The 26122-nt window shown below is 34.6% G+C and overlaps 1 protein-coding gene across 12 annotated transcripts in view; it reads left to right on the forward strand.

Moving 5' to 3' along the window:
• The window catches only part of TENM3 (teneurin transmembrane protein 3), a 1337386-nt gene that overhangs the window by 202686 nt on the left and 1108578 nt on the right, over positions 1-26122 (forward strand). For all 12 annotated transcript variants that reach the window (XM_084518183.1, XM_084518194.1, XM_084518190.1 and 9 more), the window contains exon 3: positions 2378-2430. The gene's annotated coding sequence lies outside the window, so the exon portion shown is untranslated. The remainder of the gene's footprint in view (positions 1-2377; positions 2431-26122) is intronic.

The raw sequence follows: 26122 nt of genomic DNA on the forward strand, positions 1-26122 counted from the left end.
CCTCTATACAGAACAAGAATTGCAAGAACATGTGAAAACAAGAAAGAAACAAGATTGTTCTGGAGTTTTCCTTTACTATGCCTCTTCTCTTTTGAGTAGGTCTTTTTGGGGGAAATAATAAGGCTTTTGTTACAGCAATGATCTATGGGAAAGGCTTGGGAACTCACCTATTAGAGAAGGTGACTGAAAAGAGAAGGTAGCTTCTATTAAAAAGACCTTCTTCCTTTTTAATAGGAAAACAGCCAAAAAAGCTTGAATTTCTCAGGCTGTCTGTTTTTCAGCATATGCTTACATGATTTTCTATATATTGTCCTTCAGATTACAACACATTATTTTAGCGCTCACTCTTTAGAAAAAATAACTTTGTTTATGGCTGCATATATATGTAGCTATCTTTTCTGCACTCCCATAAATAAGCAATTATCTACTACTCAGAAGCCACTTCAGATGATCATTGCTTACACAAGAAGAAGTTGTGAGGCTTAAGGCTGACTGATTTTAATCGATAGACAAGTGCAGAGAATTTAAATAGTCAAATTTTGAACTTTATGAAATATGTAAATTTCCACATTTGTGTTTGTGTAAGCATTTATTTTGCAAAGCTTTCAGGCAACAAAATAGTTGTTGATTTAAAATACTTGCATGGTTGCTTATTTGTTACTTAATTGGGGTAAATATCAGAGCGATGCTCTTACACCAAATTCTAACATTGACTTGGGTTTGGTGTCTGTGTATATTTGAGGGTTCAGCTCAGAATTTTCTTATTATTCTGCAGTATTCAGTAGCTGTTAAGCATGTTATTAAAGTGAAAAATGATAGGTATTCCATAAATCAGAAATACTCCAAAAATACAGAAAAAAAAAGCTATTTCAAGTAATGAGCAGGTTGTATTTGACATTGTCAAGGCTGACTTAGTGACACCGAGTAGGTTTGTAAGTCTACTACATGTTTTACTACAGCACACTTCCTTTATTTGCAGTTTGCTTCTCATTTTCATGTTTTTATGCTAGCTTATCTTCGAAAGAAGTTTTTAAATTAAAATTTATTAAACTGCAATATCATTTGTTTTATAGTGTGCTTCTGAAGGTATCAAAGCTTTTACAAATGAGGTGATTTTAAATACTGTAGGAAAGAGGGAAATATTTTTTGTCTTTGCCTTATCTTTACAAATAAGGTATTTTTTCACACTTTCTTGTACTTTCTCTCTGATCTACTTAATTTTTTTCTACAATGAAACTCTGTGAGCACTGTCAGTAAAACTTCTTTAGTGGTAGCAATAAAAACAGCATACTTTTTGCCAGCATACTCTTCCTGAAAATTATGCTTCAAGGACAGAGTGAAACATTGCTATCATACGCATATGCGATCTTGGGGGTATTATTTCATGTTTTACCATCAAAGACAAAAGGAAAGTTTCAGTTATCATTCCTGTAGTTTTGCAGTGATGAAAATAAATGAAAAACAATAGAAGCACTGACGTGAGGCAGTAAATTTGATGTGCTCTTATCAAAAAGCTGCATTTATGTGACTTCCACTCTATCGGGATATACCTCCGAATGCTAAAACTTAACTGGAAATAAGGAGCGATTTCTAAGAAATATGTGTTCTATGATTATTTTAGTCATGAAAAGAATGAGAAATAAGTTGGTTTTAGCCCATGAGATTTGGAAGTAGACTTGTATGTAAGTTAATTTTCACCTTCTGTAGTACAAAAAATCTAATGAACATTTTTGTTATTGTAACACTAAATAGCAAACATGAATGATTAGTAAATTATTATTATACTTTAACTCTTTCCTTGTATGGACCATGGCTTACTATCTTATGGTAACTTGTACGTGGCATTTGTTTTTATGTATTTATTGCTGTAAAACCTCTGAGCATGAACCTCTCTTGTTCAATCAGAGAAAGAAAAAGTGTCCCCTGCCTGGCAGGACTTAAAACATAAGTGCTAAAAAAGAGTCAGTGGTTGAACAGAAAAGGAGCAAAATAGAAGAAATGCTTGACAATTAAAATATTTGTGGGCATAGTCACTTGGATTCCAGATACTGTAGAAAATTAGGTAGATACCTCATAAAACAAGCACTGAAATATGCTTAAGACTACTAAAGGTGAGGTGTTTGCCCATAAATGTAAAAACAAGTAGGAGGTCAGCTTTCATGAACTGCCTGAATCATATCAAGCATATTTCTTTTTCATTTTTTGCCATTCTAAGAGCATACTGCATTTCCCAAACCATGGAGTTTTATTGATGAAAATCACTGAGGGGAAAGTAATTAACATTAATCTATATATATTTAACTAACTAATGAAGGTGATTTGCCCTAGCTGTGCATTTTGAGATATCACTAATAATACCTTATCTTCTTTATAACAGATAAATACTCCATTTCAGTAGATCACCAGAAGGAACTGCAACATATTTCAAAGGTAAGGACCTCCTTAAAAATAATACTTCAAATGTTCATTCCTTCTGGTTTATCAGCTATAAAAGAAAATGGAGAATGTTAATTCTTTCTGACTATCTACCAGATAGCATTGTAGACTGTAGACTTTGTAGTCAGAAAAAATATAGATAGTATTAATCAACACAGAATTCGACTTCCTGTTTGTGAATGTGTTTACATAAAAAAGACAAATTTTCACTTTTCTCTACTTAGAAAGGATAAATATAATTAATTTGATAATTACAGAAAAAAAGGCTTCATATATGGAAATTAAATATTACAAGCTTGTTATGTTTTTATCATATTTTTCTTTGGGCAAGATTAAAACTACTAGACTTTTTCAAATGTTTAGGATAGTATAATTTTTTTTAGAATATGACAACTTGTTAACATTTTATTTGTCACTGATACATCTTTCGCTCTTATAAGAAATATGTTTGACTTCAGTTCTAAGTGTTTAATTAATTCTGAGAGCTCGTTAGCTTCATTATTTACTTATATTTGTGCGACATATTTCAGTATTAGCATGTACAGACTGTGTTTTGTGGTCCTTTATTGGTCTTTAGCTACCTCTCCGGTAGCAGTAGTTGAATAACTGTTAAACTGTTCCATACTGTCCATCCATACAGAGATTACTGACTGCCGTCAGATACAAGGGTTCTCTAAAACTGTTATTTGTAAGTCATCAAGTTAGAGCAGATACTGTTAACACTGTGGTCTGCCCTAAGTTTGGATTTGTTAACAAGACAGACATCAAGAACAGTAACTTATTGCTCTTGTTTAAAAACACTGCAAACTTTAAGAGCCCACCATACTTTTATGCATACACTGAGGGGGATAGAAAGTCCTGTGTTAATTAATATTAATTAATGTTTAGCCATAAATTTCAACATAGACATTTCTTTTCCAGAAACAAACAAACAAAAAAATTGGTTCCATAATTATCTCAGCCTCCTAATGCCTAATTCATGGTATCTGAATTACAGACACTATTAAATATATATATATATATATATATATACTTTTTTTTTTCCTCTGGGTTCATGTATGTAAGGGAGAAGTTCTGAAAGAGTTCCATACGTTTCTGGGGATTCTGCCAAATGTGATCTGAGTACATGATTTTTTATGGAACAAAATTATGTGGGCAAGGCTTTTCTTGAGAGAAAATCCTAATGGTTAGGATGGAGAATCTATTACGAGTGAAAAACTCAGAGGCTCAACTCAGAAGATAGTGAGATCCAAAATAGGGTCTCATAGACAAAGGGCTTGTATCCCAGAAGAATGCCTGAGATGTTCAGCCTTTCACTATTCTGACTCCAGTACTCTTATGAATTTGCTATATTTTTTAAGACTTTCGTTTCAAAAATTCCTTTAGAAATCTCTTTTTCTTCTTGATTGAAATCCCAGAGTCCTGTGAGACATAGAAACTATTCTCATTTTGCTACCTAACTCTACTTTGTGTTCTTCCAATGAACCTGAAATGCTTAGATTCATCAGAAAACTCCAGATTTTCTGTAGTCTTTGGAAATTATGGAGGAAGTCATAATATTACAAAAAGGTTGACTTTTGTGTGTGTGTATGGCTGATATGTTGTGTGCCAAGTTTGTTCCATTTTCCCTTTCTTCTTTCAGGACTTGTATATACAGAAATATAATTGATGAGGTAATTTGTTACTTTCCCAAGTACCTGAGATAGACTTTGATCTTGCCAGGATTTAAAAAGTGTTCGCTGAGTGAAAATATTTCAGTGAAAGTTCCAGAAATGAATGCTAGAAGTAACAATACGGACTATTAAAAAAAAAAAAAAAAAAAAAGGAGAAAGAGGGGAAAGAGAGAGTGACATACTCCAAGGTCCTATTTGAATGCTGCTGATGAGGATATCCAAGAAAAACATGACTGAAGGACATAAAACATCAGAAGGAGAAAATGCATGCCATATTTCTGACAGGTACAGCTAACTATAGGAAAAAAGCCCTATACAGCATAGGAGGTGAAGGGAAGAATACAGCTAATGACATTACAATCCTCTTGAGAGGTCTTGTTTTGTTTATTAAATAAGCCACTCTAGTAAGATAAGTAATAAGAATGCTTATTCTGGCAGTGTTAATTGATACTGTCCTGGGAGTTTATTATTATGTATTACTCTTTTTGTCCTTTCATGTAAAAATATCAGCACATTGTACCTGACAGGATGTCAGGTATATTATAAATTATTCTAATTAGGATAGAAAAATTGCCATCAATTTTTGCTACGCTGTATATCTTGGGCACGACTGCAATGTATGCGTGGTATTAATTCCCAAATATCGGGTTTATTTTAGGGTATACATTAAATTAATATTGTTTCCATGCAGTACTCAAATGAAAAAGAACTGATATAAGGTATATTTATTCCGTGCAGTTATGCTTTGATACAACTGGATATATTTCCCCACACGAATACTAATGACTACATGTATACAATATGTAAGTGACAGGAAACAAGGACAAGAGATAAAAGGAATGGAACCTTTCAAGCCTGTCACATGAGGCGCTTAAAACAGTTAAGCACAGTCTTGCACTCTTCCTTGAACAAGACTAGTATTGACAGCAGTGCTATAAACCAAAGACAGGGACAGGAAAGGGCAAGTGTCACTCTACTCCATTTTTCATATTATCTCATAAGTGCACAGAATACAAGGATGGGCACGCTACATCTGGTAAAAGTAGTTATAGCAACCTATTTTTTTCTTCTTTCTTCAGCAATTATGGGGCATGCAAAGTTTTACAGAAGTTTTAAAGTAAAATGAGTAAATTTCAATGTAGTGAATTATTTTACTGCTGCTATTTTAATCCTGAGAGCAATTATTCCCAAAGAAGATAGCTCCCCATCCCTCTGAATTCCATTAGCATAGTGAGGCAGTTTGTAGCCATTTCAATGTACAAAACAGTTTGAAAACCTGTTTCATTTTACATTTCCAAGAAATATTGATAGAGCCTTTTTCTGGATTTCAGTAAAAAGATGAAAAATAAAAATAAATATTTATTTTAATCCTACTTTTTGTAGCACTATTGAGCACAACTCTGTTATGTTTTGGGCCAAAATCCTCTATAGAGAACACTTCAAATATTGTTCTTACTGGTAAAATGTGATGGAAATGGCTTGAGGGCATACATTTTAAATACTTATTTATGACATGGCTTATTGCCTGAGTTGTTTTTTTTTCTCCCTGAAGGCACATCTATTAACTACTAGAGCGTTTCAGTTATTGGTTATTTACTGTCTATGCATTAGGAAGAATTATAAATTCAAACATGTCCCATATATTTTGTTTAAAGCCTCATTTGCCAAGCAGGTATGTTTGTAGTAAAAAAAAAAAAAAAAACAAAACTGTTCCCAACACTGCCATTTTCAGTTATGTGACTAATTCTCTCTCTTTAAGACAGAAGTAGCTTTTGTGATAGGACAGAGATAAAGTGTTTGTGGCTTAGCAAATTAGAATCTCTTGACAGACTTATATAGTGGTTTTCAACGTACTGAAGTGACTTGGGAGCCCAGTTTTAAGAAAAATCAATGTGACTTAGGAGATGATGTCATTTAGCAGACAAAATGACTTTGGGCAAAGTCCATAAACAAGCTTAGGCATTACAATAGTAATACTACATAATAGTCAGAACCAGCTGCAGTTCTGTATTCCTTCTATAGTGCATGAAAAGAGTTAAGTACCTGAGAATGAGATCCACAGTCAGGAGCAGAGAGTTACATATAGGTAGTCATTAGGATATCCTAGGGTGTAGTGAAAATGACAGTGAAGTGACAGGATTTATAATCCTCTCAGGGCTTAAACTTAACGCTACCAAGTGATTTGGGTGACTAAACCTTGATCTTGTTTCTTTCTGTAGGAAATAGCATTGAGGTTACTTTTTAAAAAATGTAATAGCTGATTTTGCCCTGAAGGGCACAATTAATATGCATTCTACTTACTATACTCCAGAATGCAGCACCTGTCTGTATCAGGACCCATGCAAGTTGTATTAGTAACTCTCGCATTTTAGAAATATAAAAGTGGATCTTCTCCAGTAATATATTCTTTTGTGAACAGAATAATATATAACCAAGAATGTTGGAGGACTCAAGTTTATTTCCCTCGCTGTGCTGAAGAAAACTGCCATTCTTACTTTCCATCAGGTGAAGGCCGTAATCATTAGGAATGACTTATACTGAACAACAGTTACTTCTTCCTGTCCTGTTGAATCTGAACTCCTGACTCAGTAGACCAAAGAGAAAGAATTGGCTTTGGTTCTGTGGCTCAATATGGAAAGTAGGGTATGGGTCTGCTGCCATGTGTATGGATTCCCTGTGTATTTTTCATGAAATGGGAACTCAATTCACTGGTTGGAAGAGTGATATGGGACTTCTCTTGACCTATCTTTGGATACTCTATCATATTTAAATAAATTGGATTTACAAAAACTAATTGGTCTCTATTCTTGGTGTCCTTACATACAGACACTACTTGATATAGTCTCATCAATCCAAAATATTTACAATTAAATTGTTTAATCTTGACTCATCCAGAGAGCAGAAGGATTCAGCTTTCAGATGATTTGTCTTCTGAACTTCACACAGTCTAGCATCATGCTAATACTCAGAAGTTTATAAAAATTTTGAAACATTGACTAATTGTCCTTGAAATTAGAATTTTTAGTATAAAAATGACTTATTCTGGTATCATAAAAAATAGGAATTAATCCATTTATTTATTTATTTATTTATTTATTTATTTATTTATTTTAAGATATTAACAACTGGATTTACATAAAGCCTCTGAGAAATAGAGCTTTACCACAGAAAACCTGCTGACCTCACTTGCCCAACAGACAGAAAAGACAGGAATCTATTTTTCCTTTTCATGTTGGCATTTGGCATGCTAGCTGAAAGATCAACATTTAAACTTCTATAATGCATCTACAGAAAATGAGTAGAGTCTCTGTCAGTAAGCAAGGGTATTTTACTTTTCTTCTGTTCTTGGTGTTTTGCTTATTTTTTCTCTCTCTTGAGTATTTATTTCACTGTTTAACCTTTTGGTACACAATTTTAAGATGCCATATAATAATTGCTAGCACAAAAGGCTTGAGAAAATGTCTGTCTTGTTTCAAATTGTTACACAATTTGTGGACAGTAACTGTCAGGAATAAATGACAAGCAATGCTTATGGCACATAATTCAACAGTTTAACTATGGACTCATTTAAAGGTATTACATTATTCTACTGTAACAAAACAAAACAAAAGGTATTTATGTTCTTATTGCCAAATGCTGTGATCCAAAGTGATTTAAGGAAACATAATCATACACTCAAGTGATGATGTTTACTTCTGGCACTCTTGAAAATAGAGATCAGAATTGTTGTCAAAGCAGCGCTATACGTTCATAGCTAATGCTTGATAATACAGGTAATGAAGCATCTGAAACATAAATAGATGAATTTCAAAACATCTGCATTTTCCACTTTATTTCTTAAAGTTCTTTTTACAGAAATGAATTATTCCTCACAGCCCCAATTTTGTGTGGAGAAAACCAGCCAAGGGAGGGTTAATATGCATGGCTGAGCTTTTTTGTTATTGACATTTCTTTCTTATGCTATCTTTTCTTATTTATTCTATCATGTACTTCAATTCAGCAAAACAAATTAAAGCTGAAAACAAGTTTGCTTTTCTCTCTCTTTTTATTAGTACCTGGAGGTCTTATTTTCAGAGCTGCTCATCAAAGTTTCAGAAATTGTACATCTCTAGTTCACCAATTGTAGTCAGAACAACTTGAGGTTTTGCATACACCCTGTGTAAGCTGTCAGGAGTGTCTGTCAGGAAGAAATGGAGCCATAGTGCATATCTAAACGGGAAATAAAAAACAAAACAAAGCAAAAGTAAATCTTTCTTCTGAAAGGGCTTGCTTATTCCATATTTTTGGGTGGGATGAAAATCCGTAACATATTACCTAAATATGAGACTTAGTCTGAGATATTTTATTTTATTTTATTTTATTTTATTTTATTTTATTTTATTTTATTTTATTTTATTTTATTTTATTTTATAATTTTAAGATTCTGCTTCTGTAACCTTTCCACAAAATGGGAACATCAATCATTCTGGTTTCTCAAATAGTCTTTCATGCCTCCTGGTACCTTCCTGCTTTGAATCAATACTAGGACTTGAGATTTGGTCATCAAAGTGTCCATAAAATTTCTTGTTTGATTATAATTTATTTCTGCCACAAACCGCTTTATGTTATCACATTGCATGGCCTATCCTTCTGGTAACTAATCACAGCATTGTTGAAGTTGGAAGGGACCTCTGGAAGCCATCCGGTCATGCCCCTTTCTCAGGCAGGGCTGGTTAAAGCACGTTATGCAGGACCATGTCCAGGTGCCTTTGAAGATATGCCACGGGGGAGAGTGCACAGCCTCTCTGGACAGCCTGTGCCAGCCCTCTGTCACATGCACATTACTGAAGTGCTTCCAGGTGTTCAGAGGGCACCTCCTGTGTTATGCTTTGTGCCCATTGCCTCTTGTCCTGTTACTAGACACCCCTGAAAAGAAGCTGGCTGTCTTCCTTGCACCCTCCCTTCAGGTATTTAAAGACATTGCTAAGATGCCCCCCTGAGCCTTCTCTTCTCTAGGCTAAAGAGTCCCAGCTGTCTCAGCCTTCCTCATAGGAGAGATGCTCCAATCCCTTAATGATCTTTGTGATCCTACATTGGTCTCTCTCCAGTATGCCCATGTCTCTCTTGTACTGGGGTCCCAGAACTGAACACAATGCACCAGGTGTGTCCTCACTGGTGCTTAGGATAAGGAAAGGATCACCTCCATTGACCTGCTGGCAATAATTTGCCTAGTGCAGCCAAGAGTACTATCAGTTTTCTTTGTGGCAAGGGCACCCTACTGACTCATGTTCAACTTCATGTCCACCAGGACCACCTTTGTTACAGCTAAAGGAGCTATAAGGGTATTGGCAGGCCAAAGCAAGCCTAGACAAGGCCTGACAAGGCTGGCCCGTATGGTAAGCATATCCCAAAGCCTGTAGCCTGCTGTGGTAGCAATGTACTAACTGGGCTGCAAGGCCCGGTTATTCCATGCTTTGACTGATGAGGATTTACTTATTCCATGCTTTGACTGATGAGGATTTAGTATATTGACTACAACCTGTTTTCCTGTGATTTTAATACATATTGTAATCTGGTTTTGCATTAAGGATGTAAAAATTCTTTCAGAGTATAATAACATAATTTCCCTACTGCAGGATTATGTAGTTCTGCGTGGCTAGATTAGATAGGCTAAACTGCTCCGTAAATCTGGCATCTCCTCCAACCCCCTTGTTATGTGATTTTGACTTTAACTGACAATTTTTGCACATTTCTGAGTTATCACTTCTGTGAAACATGCCCCCAAGAAATGCAATTAAATAAAATCTGGTCATGCTTCTTTGGAAAATTCCTGTGATCATAAGACATTTAAGTTCCATGATAGCAAAGGGATAATCTTTCCAGTTAAAAGTGTATGCAAGTTTATTATGGGAGCACTGCTGGGAGGGGAACATATGCTATTTTTTCCATTGTGGCAATTGCACAGTGAGATTTGGATTATGCAGGGCTCATTTTAAAAAAAATGCTTAAAATTTAACTCCTACATTTATATTTGTGTGCCAGAATAACTACACTTGCATTTAGAAGTGTTAAGCACTTAGTATCTCCCACTGAAATCAGTGAAAATTGCTGAATGTATCCTACTAATAATAGCAGAACTGTTCTGAGGAAGAGTAGCATGGTGTAGTGGTCTGAGCTTTAATCATCATCCAGACAAACAGTTGCTTCTGAGCCATTAAATACATCACTGTTGTTTTTTTTTCCAATTTTCTATTTTTAAAATAGAAGTAGGATTTGCTAGTCCAAGCATTACACATGACATCTGGAGGAAAAAATATATATATATGGCGGGTGAAGAATTGCATTTTAACAAGGGAGCATATACCGTGTATCTGACTTCAGGACTCGATAAGGAATCAATTCTATTTTTCACAAATTTTAATTAAATTTCACTTCTGATCAGGTTAGTTGGGTTCGGTTTCATTTTATTCCTTCCTTTCTCTTCCTTCCTCCCCTCCGTTCATGACTATAATACCCCATTAATGGACCACAGTTCAATTACACCGGAAGTTCAGCTCATTTAGTATAGTGGAGTTTTTTTTTCACTCTGCTTGGACAGAAACTGTAATACTTTGACTTTTCAACTGTAGAAAAAAAATACTTATAGCTGAATATTGTTCATAAAGAAGTTATGACAAAAGTCTATTATAAAAAGAAGTCTGATGCATGCATAATGAAAGTGATGATAAAGAAAAAACTTTATTTTCCTTTAAAATAAACTTTTCTCTTAAAATTCAGTGTAAAATGTTGATTCTCTGACATATCAAACTATTGTAATTCACTGGTCTTCATTAGCATCATTTACCGCCATCATCTGCAGCAGAGTTATTTTTAACCCTTTATCTCCACTATCTTTCTTGGTTTAGCCAGTGGTTTCTGCCAGCTTGCCTGTTTCCCATTCTTTGAAGAGAATTTTTCAGTGCATAACTTATTTTTCAATATAAGTCATCGGACAAAATGATTTATAACCATCTCTGAAGTATAGCTTTTTTAAAATTTCACAATAGCGGTTGAAATCCATTACAGTATATGTTGGAAGTCCTGCACATGGAGCAGCGGTCAAGACCTTGCTATGTCTACTTGAGTGCCCTCAATATCAGGTTAAAGAATCACGCCCTTTCTTGTGGTCTCTTTCTGGCCTGTCATGAATTGAAAAATGACACAACTTCAGAACTACAGGTACATGAGCCTTTAAAATTTTTCTTATACTGATTTAAGAAGAGACAATTTTTTTCTGGAATTTCATAACACTTATACAGGTATTGAACCCCACCCTCCTAAGCGTCTTAGAAAATTTGGTATTGTTATGGAACAATGTGTTTGAGGAACCATAATATAAATGAAGGACTACTTATGGAGCAAATGGAAACTGAATTGTCATTTTTAATGGCAGACTTGCCACCAAATATTTTTGAAGTTCTGCAGATTTCTTGTTTGGCTTTTGCATTTACTTCCCTCTTTTTACAGAGTCTTTGTTCTGTTTGCTCTATTTTGGTAAACATGATTTAGTAATGATTTTGTTTTTTTTGCAAAGACCTTTGTAAAGGGCTTTGAATATGTGTGTGAAGGAAATGTTCATCTGCTTTTGCATGTTACTTCCTGATGTACCATACATTTTTTTCTGTCCCTTTCAAGAATCTCTCTGAGTTGTTGATGATGTTTAAAAATTATTAAAGCACTGTGTGGGAGATACCAAAAACTACCTTCAGATGTGGATACTCTTTTAGTTTTGGAAAGTTGCTATAGTGTGATTAAAGATAAAAGTAGGAAAAAAGGTTCAATGCCATCTTATATATCCAGTGCAATGGAAGGGGATGGAAAGCCTTACATAAATATTCTTTCTATGTTCTCAAATACTGGAGAACTTATGCCTTGTTTCTGTTTGTTTGATTTGTTTATAAGAAGTGATGAAAAAGATTAAGATGCCTGTACTATAACAATAGGAATGATGAGAGAATGAGTTAAAAATATAAATAGTGTATTTTTACTTTTTTATATTTTGACATTTTAGTTTCAGATTTGTGTTAGAATGTTCTGGCTGTTGGAATGTTCTTCTTAAAACAAATTTAGCTGAAACAGTTTCAGAAATAATGGATTATTTTTAATTCAATGTTCTAGTATTTCTTAGGTGTTTTAAGCAACTTGGAATTAGACAAATAAACATGATTTATGGAAAAAATAAACAAAAAAAGTAATCTCAGATGCCAAACTTCTCAATTTTAACCCTACTTTATGAGTATATTATATATAAATATTATTTGTCGTTGAATTTCACTCCAAAAATTTCACAATATGATATAATAGTCTCTTATGGGTAGAAAAAAAGAACTGGAAAATACTAGGGAATCCATGAAGGGCATTGATCATGACTAGCAAGAAATTTAACAACCTTGCATGTAACCGCCCATATTTATTATTGTCAATAGTGCACTAATATATAACAACTATATAACAACATTCCTTTATGTTGCATCTTTTTATATTATAATGAGGAATTACAGTAAATTATATTTCAAAACACTTCCTTCCCACTACTGAATGGCACAGATTTATTTTCTTCAGATGTAAAATAGTACTGTGTCATATGGTATCAACAGACCATAAAATACAACGGATTTTATCATGTAGTGCTTCTTAGAAGTATTTTTCAATGACGGAGGATATGAAGTGAATAGGAATTTGTTACCTAAAGCTATAACACTTGTTAATACTTTAATGAATCAAAGAATCTGGAATATGGCCAGGATATTGGACTTGAAAACTTGCAGTATTACCAGAGCACAGAGACTAGAAGTTGCTAGAAAGCCTGAATTTATACCTCATTACCGTAATGCTCCTCATTCTGTTGTCAGTTTGGGCCACAAGGTTCAAATTCACAATCTCTACTCCTTGCAGAGGTTTCAGATACAATTACAGATTCTCGGTGACCTGATTCACCCTGTTTATGCCCAGTGACAACTTACAACATTGAGCAGGAAATGATATGATTTCAGGCCTCTTCATGATCATAGATACTCTGTATAAGCTTTAGTGAGATCAAGTTGACGAATTGTTTTTTATTGCTGACTAAACTAAAAAAAAAATAGGGTGGAAATCAGTTTAGGCAAATGAGAACCAGGCAACGTTTAATTTTCATTCTAACATGAAAACTGAAGTAGAAATATATTCATGTTATCTAAACTATTTAATTGTAACCTTTTTTTTTTTTTTTTTTTTTTTTTTTTAAAGTCAGAATCTCAGTATAAGGCAAATGTCAAGAGAAATAGTGTGATTTTAGGACATTAATATTTCAAGGCATCTTAATTAATTTCTGTGTTTGTTGTAAATTTTTTAACTGAAATTTTCTTTTAGGCAAATGTTTCAGCCATCTAAAATTATGCTCTTAACTTCAAAGCTGACTAACGGATTTGTGCATTATGTACAAGGGAAAGATTTGTCTTATGTTTAAATGGAATTTTCCTTGTTTCTATTTTGGCCCATTGTCTCTTGTACCGTATCACAGAAGAGCCTGGCTTCATACTTGAGAAGATTAATAAGGAGATTGATAAGAACCAATAAGCCTTCTCTTATTGTGGCTAAACAGTCCCAGCTTTTTTGTATGTCACATGCCCCAAACCATTAATCATCTTCATGGTCCCTCATTGGTTTACTTATCCATGACTCTCATGTATTGGGAAGCCCTGACTACAGCCCTCCAGGGTGTGGTCTCAGTAGTGCCAAGCAGAGGAGAAGAATCACGTCGCTCAGCCTTCTGGTGATGCTCTGCCTAATCCAGCCCAGCATGCTTTTGGTGTCCATTGCCTCAAGGGCACATCCAAAGACCTGTTGAGAGTGGTCTCTGTTCCAGCACCCAGCTCATTAATGAATCTGTTAAAACAGTATGAGCCCTGCATTGACCCCCTGAGTTGCTGGCCTCCAGCTTTTTTTCTGTGCTGTTGATTGCAAGCCTTTGAGACAGTTATCAATTCATTTCACTGTCTGCTTGTCTAGGCACTGCTTCAGCTTGTTTATGAGTGTGAAAAGCCTTGCTAAAGTTAAGATATTCACTGCTTTTTCCTCATGCACTGAGCCAGTCACACCATTGTAGCAAACTGTCATGTTTGTCAAGCACTATTTCCCTTTCATAAATCCATGCTGGCTTTGATTTATTACCTTCTTGTCCTTAATGTGTTTGAATATTTTTTCTGAGGATTATTTGCTCCAACACCTTCCCGTGGGCCGAGGTATGGCTGACTAGTCTGTAATTCTACAGGTCTTCCTGTTTGCCCTTCTTGAAGACAGGAGTGACATTTCCTTTCTCCCCGTCTTTAGGGACCTCATCGAATTGCCATGGCCTTTCAAAGATAATTGAGAGAGGCCTTGCAATGTCATCAGCTACAAGGGCAAGAGAACTCTCAGCACTGGTGGGTGCATACTATTAGGTCGAACAGACTTGTGTATGTCTACTTAGTTTAAATGTTCCCTAACCTGAGCCTTGTCTACTGAAGGGTGAGTCGTTATTGCTTCAGAATTTCCAACTGTTCTCAGGGACGTGGAACTGCAGAAGAAACTCTTTACTAGTAAAGACCAGAAAGAACAGCCTGGCCTTTTCCACAGCCATTGTCGCCAGGTTTCCCAACACATTCTACATTTTCCTTAGATACACATTTTCCTTATTTTTTCTTTAATTGCTGATAAACCTGCAGAAGCCTGAAGGGTTGTGTTTCATGCCCCTCACCAATTTCAACCCCAGGAGCATGTTGGCTTTCCTGCATGCTTGAACATTGTTTCTGCATTTCTCCTGTGTCACCTGTCCCTTCCTCCATTTCGCGGATGATTTCTTTTTGTCTTTGACATTACTCAGGAGCTACTGGTTCATCTATGCATTTAATCCATCACTCCATCTCAAATAATTTTCTTCAAAATAACAGACAAACAAAGCCATAAGTTTTTCAGACTCTAATAAAATACACAATGCTTGGCACTCCTTGTGTTGGCTTTGCAGCAGCAGTTAATTAACAAATGCTATTCCCATAGCTAGTCTGCTATGTTTGATCTCCATGTGCTAAGATATTTGACAAGATAGGTGCTATATCTAGCTTGAATTTTTTTTTTTTAATCAAAAACATCAATTCTAATGTCAGCTTACTCAAAACACAAGGGCTGAGGAGAGTCTAATATTTGCTAAGTGGAAAAAGACAAAAAGGGTATTGGGGAAATGATTATTTTCAAGCTTCCAGTTAGATACTACAATCAATGGAGGTTTAAAAATAAATAAACAAGAGAGCTAGTGAGACATCTGTGTCGAAATACACTAATGCTCCAAATTGGTACGGATTTCACTGGAAAAAAATCATAAAGCTATTCCATACTCCAGCTATACTAAGTAAACTAGATGTACTCCTTCCCTTCCCCCAACAGAAGCTGAAATATTCACCTATGTTAGAGGATATTAGCTAGGAATAGAAGGAAAATATATCCATATATTTTATCTCCTTTCAAATTGACAATTTAATCACTCTGTATTCCTTAGAAACTGAGGAATAGATTGGTGCATAGTAAGTGCTATCAGTTTTCAAGGTACTTTTTGACTAGTATTCAAGTTCAACTAAACCAGAAACATTTCAAGGAAACAGGTTTTGTCTTTATGTTTGAATTGTAATGTCTTAGCAGAAGCTGTTTTAGACGTTTTAGAAAATTTGCCATAATGTTTTACAGTAATAGCAAATAATGTTGGCAAGGATATTATGTCTCAGTTTAACTTTGATATTTGCACTTAATATGATGGGAAGAATAGCAGAGATGTTTCTGGAATTCTCTTTCATTAGCAGAATCTACAACTGTACCAAAAAAATGTGAACCTAGAAATGACATTAAAAGGAAGCTTTTTCATGCTTTTTCTCAATTCCTAGCTTAAACTCCATTCTTTGTTCTTATGGTAGTAAATTATGGATATATATTGCCTATGCAGAACTTCTTTAGAGTAACAAAAAATACAGGAAGAAATAGTATCATTTATGTCTGTGATTTGGGAACTTCATGTGACTTGGGAATATTTTCAGTTGCCCCAAGACAGATTTGTTTGTTTGTTTCTTTAAATTACAATACTTGGACAACAAATCTTAAGGGCAAGATTCTTCAAATCCCATTCCAGTGAGGTATTAATTTATATGTCAGTCTAGACACAAAACACACCAGCTTTTTTAATTCACAGTAAGACTTCTGTTTTTTCTACAGATCTGTTTATAGATATAAGACTGTCATGAACATGGTCAGAATAAAAAGATCTAAGAAGTAATTCACAATCATCTGACATTCAATCTGAAACATGTAATTTATTTTCAGAGATGCACACCACAATTCTTTTCTACTGGTCATTCAGATTAGGAGACCAGTGGTCATCACTTCCCCTGTCCTCGCCCCGTTGTTTTATCTCATGATACAGGTCAGGAGCACAGCAGTATAACAGCGCCATGTAACATGTGTATTGTATACACTGCATAACTTGAGCCTAGTTGTCTGACACAGTGATCTGTGGAGTAGCAGTTGTCTTCAACCCAGTACAGTGACTTTTTTTTATAGTATCCTTAAATATGAAAACATATGAAACATAACTTCTGTGACAATACTGCAAATCTGCTCGTATTAGCAAGTCAGTTTTCAAGGATCTGTCTCCTCTACAAACTGCAATTTCTAACATCTTTACTGTTAATGTTTTTCAAGGTTTATGTATACATTTTGTAAAATCTTGAATTGGGTGCTTCATTTTGACAAAACCTACCCAAAGACAGGTCAATTACAGGAATATCATCATGTGAAATACAGATTAGGGGAGGAAAAAAAAAAAAAAAAAAAAAAAAAAGAAGAGGAAATGGTTCAAAGCAGAAAACTAGCAACAGATATTCCTCACATTATTGGCTCTGCATGGCCATATCTTCAGAAGCTGTCCTCAGAGGATAATGTTTCTGGGAACAAGGTAGAGTGCACATGGAATGCCATGCCCTCGTCTGAGAAAGCTGATCTTTTAAGTAGAAGTTCAAGCAATCCACAATGTGTATCTCACAACAGCATACCAGCAAGCCCTTTTACCAGTCTGTTTTCCTAATGGAATGCTCTTATTACATTGATTCAACCAAACCAAATGGACAGAAGGTAAGTCTGCCCAACTGCCCATTTAATATTGTACTCTTCTACATACTGAACAGCAAAATACAGTACATGTATTGCAAAAGTGTAAAAGGTAAGTATCCAACAAAGAGATGTGGTCTTTTTGACTTTGAAATCTGCATGGATCTGCATGCTTTTCTGCCTTTGAAAAGTTGTTTTGTGTGAGCTTAATGCCATAGTTAAATGGCTCATACCTATGACATTTCAAATGAGATACAGAAGTGGGTGAAAGTGATTGGGACCATGTGCATCTGTGAATTTTGCTTTCTATTTAAATAGATGTGAATTTGCTGAGCAATTCATTTGTCCCCAACTGTTATCTAGGGTTTAAAAAACCTTCCTTGCTTGGAATATTCTAAATATCAGAGAACGGGGTACAAATTCTTATTTATCACCTGTCTCAGTCTAGATTATTCACCAAATAGCCTCTATTTACACTCTTATTCACATCCTTTTTTTTTTTTTTTTTTTTGGTTTTACGCACCTAACTTTCTTGCAGAAAGAGAATATTGTGTGTAAAGAATTTAGCTTTGAAAGTGTCAGTAGTGTGCTGGTATGACAGGTAATGAGGCAATTTGGCAGAACTTCAGAAACTAATTGAGCTCAGCTCACATCAATGCAGCTTTTTCAGCTGAGGTTGTGTCTCTAAAACAACCAGTAGAATTACATAAGACAATATGACATGTACAATTTTAATTGGAAGCTCTAATTTAAAATATTTGAAGCATGTTTAAAATAATTTGTGAATCTGCACAGACACATCCTTATCTAATTAATTAAGTCTCTTCAGTGGATCGTATAATGACTGATTGTCAAAAGTATAAGTCTCTGCACATATAAATATTCAAGCAACTTTTAAAGAGAAAGTATTTAGCTTTAGTAGAAAGAAGGTCTCATAATTGCATGCTGGTATGTAAAATTAACATGGAATTCTATAGGATAGCTATTAAAATTAGTCAATACTGTTAAAATATTGTCTAATTTGGAAAGCAGGGCTTTCATTTGATCACACAACCAAGTATAATAGTAAAATAGAATTTCAAAACATTTTAAAGAGCAAGAAATTATTCTGGTAACACTGAATTTTAAGGCTTTAGTATTAATCTTTGAAAGGACTGTATGGTGTTACCAAAGGAGGAAATAAAAAAAAGCATGTTGCATGCCTTAGGTAAAATGTTAATATTTCTATAGGCATTCAAGTTTATTTTGTAAAACATTTGAGTATTTGCCAGTCGTGGTGTTTGTCTTTTACACTGGGATTGAAATTAAGAATCTGTTAAAATAGAGTGTTGAAGTATATATCTCTCCCATAAATTAGAATAGAAAAAAAGATTGTAAACCTACATAGTAAACTGTTGTTTGATTCACATTCTTTACAATGCTCTTTTGTTATGATTCACTTCCACTATTTTTATTTTCCATAGTCTTTGAGTTGCTTTTTGGGTGATACACACTTAGAATAACATTTCCTGACAAAACGTTCAAATTACAAATTAAAACATGGATATACTTAGAGATACATAGCATAATATGATATAAAAACACTGTAGAAAGAAGAGGAAATATTATCTCTGTGTTTATGTGTAGCAAATCTGTTGCTTATTAGGCTGAATTGATTTTGCCTCAAAGTCAAGAGAGACATCAGTGGTAACACTGAGAGCAGAACCAGGACTTCCTGATTTACAGCATAGCATCCTCTTCACTGGCTTACATTCTTTCTCAGATTCTCCTTTTTTTTTTTTTTTACCACATCTTTCAGAAAATAAAAAAAATTAAATCATAAAGCATGTTTTGTTTTACTGTGCAAGTAGTCTGAAGCAATAGGGCTTCTTGTGGAAAGAAACATGCCGCCCTAATCAAAATTAAATCTTTTTATTTAGTCTGTTGTGTTTCTTAACATTTCCAGTTTAAAATGTCTGGATTTAAGGCAGTTAGAGTTATTTCATGTATTTTTGTTTCAAAATGTAAATAAATAAGTTGCTTCCAAAGTAAAGACATTTTAACAAATTGTATGTCATGCGATAGTCAGCTTAATCCCTTAGCAGTATTACTAAGGTTGCGACATTAAAATTATTAGTTTAATCTGACACCAATCTAATTGGTGCATGTTTAAAACAAGTTTTTGAGGTTAGTGTGAGATCCTGGGTGGTTCTGATATGACGTATCAAGTATGTCAGGCTTATTATAATTAAATAATTCTGACATATAGAATTGTGTTGTCTCACAACCACAGGACATTTTGAAACTGTGGAAAACCACGAGTGATTTTTTAATCACAATTTCTAGACAAAGTCAAGGCTGAAATTCAATGAGAGCTGTCAGATATTCATAACTTCTTTGTACACCTCTTCATAATAACAGAGAAGAGTTCAATCCTTAGTTATGGCTGTGTTTGAGACTTTTTTTCTCTCAAGGAAACACACTTTTTAGATAACTCAAGATATGTAGGATGAATTTACAAGCACCTATTAGCAGTACAGACAAACGTGCTACACTTGGTTTTATTAGCTTCCTTTGAAAATTTTTCGATAACTCTTTACTAGGGATGGCAGCTCTGAATATCAATACCTCTTTTCAAGAGCTGACTCCATCTAATTTCCATGTTCAACTATGAGGGCTTGAATGGCATGGGCACTGGAAGTCTGCCTAAAAACATTGACAACTAGAATGATTATCTTGCATCATTCATAGTAGTGCTGTCAGGTTGTCTGAGAATAATTGTGAAAAGAATGCAGGTCATTATTGAAGTGAACATGATGTGTCCATAATGGTTCCCTTGAAGCTGCTGAAGTTTATTTGGTCAATAATCTGTCATGAAAAAAGTAATTCAATATATTTTACTGAAAGACTGAACAAATCAAGTCTACTGTACTCCAGTATATTTTCAGAAATGACACCTAGCTTCCTCTTTAATTTTTAACTTTAAATTGTTAAAAATTAAGTAAAATGATGAAATTCTGAGTTGATGTTAGTTCTCTTCTGAATTGCTTTTATTCTAGGATGACTTACAATGATATATAAGAAGAGAAGTGGAGGCTCAGGGGAGACCTTACTGCTCTCTACAACTACTTGAAAGGAAGGTGTGGGAAGCTGGGGGCTGGCTTCTTCTCGCAGATAACTAGCAATAAGACTAGAGGGAATGGCCTCAAGTTGCACCAGGGGAGGTGTAGGCTGGAAATTAGGAGACATTTCTTCTCAGAAAGAGTAGTCAGGCTTTGGAACAGGTTGCTCAGGGAGGTGGTGGAGTCCCTGGGGGTGTTTAAGGAAAGGTTGGACATGGTGCTTAGGGATATGGTTTAGTGGGTGATACTGGTGATATTGGGAAAGGTTGGACCAGATGATCTTGAAGGTCTTTTCTAACCTTAAGGATTCTGTGATTCTATGATAAGGTATTCAATATAATATTTGGGGTTTAAATTTAAGTCTTTCTGGTATGAGATTATTTTTCCTGGTACAGAATTTCAATAATTACAATAAATGTATACAGTTTTCCAGTATTATTTACAAATGGATTTTTTGTCCATTAATTATAATAAGTGAACTTTATAGATAAATCTAGTTGGAAGATTTTTTTTCTTGTTTTGGATGTAGTGTTAAAATAATTTCCAAATACTCTTTTAAAATTATCTGTAATTTTAAGTAAAGGAAATACTATTGTCAACTGTTTAGCTTTACCTGACATTCTGGATATATGTAATGATCACTATATACTACAAAGCTTATATTCTACTAAGCATGTGTATAGAAAAGACTTGCTATTGTTGAATACTGCCAACATTTATCCATTTCGCCACTTAATCTGAAAAGTCCTGTTTTTTTGACTTTGTGAATCTGACTGTATTAAGGCCAAAATATAAAATTGTAAATTAATGATGTAATTAAAATTGCTTTCTAAGTTCAATGCACCAATCCCAAAGTAATAAAGAAGATTTGCTAAACTGCTAGTCTTAGGGTTCTAGTAGTTCTGATGTGAATTTTAACTAAAACATTTCAACTACATAAACTCAGTCTTATCACAAGAGCTTAAAAACTTGTAGACCAATACTGCAGATTAATGATAGTTTGTAATATGAATGCACTGGCTTTGCAGCTAAGTCATTTTATGTTATAAACCATAAAGTGTGTCCAGTGAAAGATGTTTTGCGTCAGCTAAAACTGTAGCCTGAAGCAACACTTGGTGGGTTATTACTTTAATCTAGTTATTGCAGTCTCAAATTGTATGTTAGTAAGCTGAGGGTAAAAATGTCAAAAACACAGCTGAGACTGATCACTAAGTTTCTAGGAACATCAGAAAACTGTCCCATGTATTTTTTTTTTTCTATATTTGGTCAACTAAAATTGAAGTCATATTGACTGTGAGCTATTTTAAAAATATCACTTATTTCTAAAAAATACTTTTTTATGTCACAACTTCCATAAGTAGGAATTTAAACACACACACACAAAAAAAAGTTTGTCTTTCAATGAATTGAAATTATGAGAAGTTAAATTTACCTTTGCCATCTGTTCATTAAATGAATGCCAATGCACTATGTTCATAGACTGATCTTACAGCATATCATTAATTCTTTAATACATTGCTATTACATTAACCAATATTTAACAGAAAAATAATAGTCAAAAATGATAATCATACCTCTAATTACAAATACCTGACTTGAACTGCAGCTTCCAGATTATGGTTACTGATAGAGTCATAGAATGGTTGAGTTTGGAAGGGTTTTGTGGAAGCAGCCTTGTCCAACTCCACTGCTCAGGCACGGCCACCCAAAGCAGGGTGCCCAGGACCATGTCCTCAGCCTCCCTGGGCAACTTGTGGCAGTGCTCCGTCACCCACACAGTAAGAGAGTGTTTCCTGGTGTTCAGAGGGAGCATCCTGTGTTCCAGTTTTTGCTTAGTGCCTCTTGTCTACTCACTGGAAAGTCCCGAAAAGAGTCTTGCTCTCTCCCCTTCAGGTATTTATGTACACTGATGAGATTCTGCCTGAGCCTCATCTACTCCAGGCTTAGCTTTCTCATAGGAGAGTAGGTTGTGTCCCTACATTGGGCTCTGTCCAATATGCCCATGTCTCTCTTGTAATGGACAGCCCAGAACTGGACACAGTGTGGCCTCGCCAGTGCTGAGTGGGACTACGGGTTAACAAAGGTACCTGAATTCCACTAAATACTGCACCCCATTCCTGGGGACACACATAGCATAGCATTGTCTGCACTGCTGCAGGTGGAGATGACCAATCTCTGAATAAATGGAACAGGCAGGAGAGTAATTTGAATTGTTTTTTTAACTTTTGTTCAGAAACATGATGGTATATATACAGTTCAAAATTACAGTAATGGGTGGAGTCAGAAACTGATTTATAAAATATATACTATATGAAGTTTATCACTAAGAATGTATTACTTGCTAAAGTATAAAAAATAGCTGGAAAAGTATTTTTTTGTTGTTTTACTTGTTTTAAAATTGTGAAGGAGTTACTTTCAAAAGTAGTGTAGCATTTCAGTAATCTCTTTTTTTCATTTTTGAAAAGTTCAAAGCAAATGGACAGCACAATGACTTTAACTATATGTTGGTAAAGGTGTAAGACCTGCAATTAACATATGTGTATGTTATTCTTTATACATGAAATGTTTTTAGTCCTCATTGCAGTGCCGTTACAGAGGTTTTGGGGAAGGGGGTTTAGTCATTATATATAATGACTATATGACTATATATGACTATAAATAGTCATTGTATCTATCTAATAGTATATACAGAGTGATAACAGAGTGAAAGTTTTCACTGTGAAATACTGTAATAAAATACTGTCTTTAATGTGTTTCATGGGCTGCAATAATTCAATCTCACTCATATTTTAAAATAATTATTACCTCAGTCTGCCTAAATATATATGTGTATTCTTAATGTGGGTTTATTCTAGACATGCAGTAATTATTCTAGAAAAATATGAAATCTGTAGATATACTCAAAATTCATAGCTATCTACAGAATTATGTATTTCATAATACTCTTTTACTCTATAAGTATTTGCAGCATTTTTCATGCATACAGGTTAAAACATTTTCTCACATATTATTTAAAAGTGAAAAAGGTGGCATGTTCGCCTTGAACTGTCAGTGTTTCTTTTCTCCTGCTCCATATGTGAGATCCTCATCCCACCTCCTTCCATGGATGAACTCTGTGCTCAGAGAAACGGACGTTTAGCTGAGTCTTCTATTGCTAAATATTTCGGGGCGGTAGTGGAACATGGAAAACACTATATTGCCATATTGATAGTGCTAGTTCACAGAATCACAGAATCATCTAGGTTGGAAGAGACATCCAAGACCATCTAGACCAACCTCTGACCTAACACTAACAAGTCCTTCACTAAACCATATCACTAAGCTCTACATGTAAATGTCTTTTAAGGACCTCCAGGGATGGTGACTCAACCACTTCCCTGGACAGCCCATTCCAATGCCTAACAACCCTTTCAGGTTTTTCCTGATATCCAACCTAAACATGTTTGTGAGTGGCATTCTTTCCACATTACATTTCTCTAAAAATATGACACAATCATAAATCCATTACATTTCCTGATAACTCCTTGTTAATTGCCAGGGGAATCAGTCATCCCACTGCAGAAATCACAGAACTTACTGATTATGGACATAACCTTTTGGAACAGAAACTAGAAAGCACAAGCCACAAATTGCCAACTATCCAGTGGTTTTTCAGAACTTCTCTTGATGCTGAAAAATGCTGCACATTGCTATATCTTCTTTTCTGCCCCGATCACTGGCCCTGATTTCAGATACAGTTGTACAATTTACTACATTTCAGTCCATGAATGAAAGAGTTCTTTATTGCATGTGTTGTGAGATAGCGTGTCCAGCAATCTAAAAGCTTGTGATCGATATCAAGTGTACAGGCAAGAAAAGTGAAAGTCTCCTTTATTCATGGTACAAATTTTGTACCTTCTGCAGGCACATCCACACATCTGGATAAGGTTTGATATTGTTGCTGTAAGATTTTCTGGCATCTGGCCAATAGTGGTTAAAGGTAGCATTACTATAAAAGTCTTAGGTTATGTCAAGTTTAAATTTGACAAGCAGAATATACATATAAGGAAGTAGATAATCTACATGTGCTCCTTCAGGGAAGGAAAAGAAAGGGAGGGGGGAAAAAAAACCTGCTTCATTCACATAGTTCTAAACAACTGCTTATAATAGACTCGTAATGTGTAATCATTTATATATAGATTAATAAATTAGTATTTCTACACTACATAAACTTGTATCTCCTTGGACTTTGTATTCCAAAAAGAAGTACAAACTTTACAGTATATGAAGCTAGTGAGGTTTGGTATTGAGTGCCTGGTATTCTGCTGCTTTTAACATGGTAACTTTTTCACTATCACAGTACAAGTTCATTGTTATTACCAATAACCTTCCTTCAGCGTCCAGTTACTGTTGCTTTTATTTTAAATAATTGCATATAAAAATGAAATCTTATATGTCACCTTTTGGTCAGGATTTCTAAATCTGCTATAAATTTATAGAACTTTAAGGAATTATCGGTAATCTTCAGCAACTACTGTGAAATCAGGTGAAAATAAAAAGTGAAGCTCAGTAAGGCTATATGAATGGATAAGTGTAACAGAAGCAAAAAGGTTCCAAATCCACAGAAGTGAACTGAAAGATTTGTATTGATTCCTTGAGACTTTCGATTAGGATCTCTCTTCTTCATTGAGGTTGCCCTTCCATGTTTATGCTGTTACACTTCCTAAAACTAATCTCTTTCTATATCATTTAACAGGTTACAGTCTAAACTGCAAAGTTGCTTTATATACTTGTTTTTTTGAGTGACATCATTACAATGCTGTCAATTTAATTTTCTCATTATTACATAACTATGTCTTCTCCCAGGAAAAAAAAAAAAAAAAAAAAAAAAAAAAAGGAGAAAAATTGAACCCTTAAAGGCTGACAGTAGAGTATACCTAAACTGGAATTTCAGTTTTTGTTCTCTTGTTGAGGAGTCAGACATTAGGTTACGTCAGGAAAATTAGATTTTATTTTTTTAAGAAATGTGAGGGGAAACTTTGAGGACTAGAAATGGACACAGTTGAACATTATCTTCTTATTTACTATTTACATGTGGGAGGTTTGGAGATTTGACATGTTTTGATAATGGTCTGGAACTTAACATCATTTCAGCAATTCGTTACAAAATTTGGAAAGAGACCAGGATCCAGATGATGTAGTTCAATCCAACCCCATCTGTGATATATGTGCAATTGGGAAATATTATTGTTACAAAATAATGATAGGGAGCATTTTGAGTAGTGCATAAATAAAAAGTAAATGAACAAGTGAAAGGAACAATTTCAAAATGGCACTCTAATATTTTTTCTACCTCTTAGTAGAAAAATTTAGTTATAAAGCACTAATGGGTAGTAAGACATGAGGGAAATATAGCCTTACCATAATATGACCAAGATTATATGAAGGTCATCCACAAATGAAAAAACAACACACACTTTAATGAAGTGCAGTAGAAACTGGCCACAGCTTTATTAACTGTAGCAAAACAAATTAAATAATTTAAAGTCTCCCTGAGATTCTAGTAACTAATTTTTGTGGTTTGAGTTCATTTGAGTGTCACCTTGGTCCAATCTTGTTTTCATCACCACATCTACCTCCGTGAAATCTCATCGTGCCAGCTACTGCTCAACTGGGAATTTCCAGTTCCAGCTGAAAACCAGACAAAGCATTCTGAACATGGATGTTTCTTCCTCTTTAATAAGTTTCACAGTTCATTCTGCAGCTGCAGTCTAAACAGCTTCATTTTGCAACTTGAATGACAGTATT

The sequence above is a fragment of the Aythya ferina genome (genome assembly GCF_964211825.1).
Source record: "Aythya ferina genome assembly, chromosome: 4".
NCBI lineage: Eukaryota > Metazoa > Chordata > Aves > Anseriformes > Anatidae > Aythya > Aythya ferina.